The following is a 1368-nucleotide window of genomic DNA, read 5'->3' on the forward strand; positions in this document are numbered from 1 at the left end:
AATTGCTGTGACTAGAGTTTCAAGGACGATGTTGAATAGAAGTGGTGAAAGAGGGCATCCCTGCCTTTTTCCAGTTTTTAGGGGGAATGCTTTCAGTTTTTACGATTTAGAATGATATTGGCCATGGTCTTAGCGTAGATGACCTTTAGAATGTTAAGGAATATTCCCACTATCCCTATTTTTTCTAGTGTTTTGAGCATAAAGGGATGCTGTATTTTATTGAATGCTTTTTCTGCATCTATCAAAATAATCTTGTGATTCTTAATTTTAAGTCTGTTGATATTGTGAATGACATTTATTGATTTCTGGATGTTGAACCAACCTTGCATCCTGGGATAAAACCCACTTGATCGTGGTGCACTATCTTTTTAATATATTTTTGTATGAGATTTGCTAAAATTTTCTTGAGAATTTTTGCGTTGATGTCCATTAAGGATATTGGTCTGAAATTTTCTTTCCTCCATGTTCTCTGTCTGGTTTAGGTATCAGAGTAATATTGTCTTCATAGAATGAGTTTGGAAGGGTTCCCTCCTCTTCTATTTTATGGAATACTTTGAGGAGTATTGGAATGAGCTCTTCTTTAAAGATTTTGTAGACCTCGACTGAGAACCCATCTGGTCCCGGACTTTTCTTTGTTGGTAGGCTTTTCATGACCTCTTCTATTTCATTGCTTGAAATTGATTTATTTAAGTTGTGTATGTCCTCCTGGTTGAGTTTAGGTAACTTATATGACTCTAGAAACTTGTTGATGTCTTCGAGGTTTTCTGTTTTGTTGGAGTATAGATATTCAAAATAGCTTCTAATTATGTTTTGTATTTCACTCATGTCTGTTGTGATATTTCCTTGTTCATTCCGAATTTTAGTAATTTGAGTTTTCTCTCTCTTTCTCTTTGTAGTGTGGCTAAGGGTTTATCAATTTTGTTTATTTTTTCAAAGAACCAACTATTTATTTTGTTAATTTTTTTGAATGTTTCTTTTGTTTCAATTTTGTTGATTTCAGCTCTGATTTTAACTATTTCCTGTCTTCTACTACTTTTGGTATTGGTCTGCTTTCTTTTTCAAGGGCTTTGAGCTGTAGTGTTAAGTCATTTATTTGTTGATTTTTACTTCTCTTGTTGAATGTTCTCCATGAAATAAATCTTCCTCTGAGTATTGCTTTCATAGTGTCCCAGAGATTTTGATATGATGTGTCTTTGTTCTCGTTTACTTCTAAGAATTTTTTTATTTCCCTCCTGATGTCTTCTGTTATCCATTCATCATATAATAGCGTATTATTTAATCTCCAGATATTGGAGAAGATTCTGTTTTTTCTTCTGTTTTTTATTTCTAATTTCAATCCATTATGATCTGATAGAATACAAGGTAGTA

This window comes from Sciurus carolinensis, chromosome 8 (genome assembly GCF_902686445.1).
Source record: "Sciurus carolinensis chromosome 8, mSciCar1.2, whole genome shotgun sequence".
Classification (NCBI taxonomy): domain Eukaryota; kingdom Metazoa; phylum Chordata; class Mammalia; order Rodentia; family Sciuridae; genus Sciurus; species Sciurus carolinensis.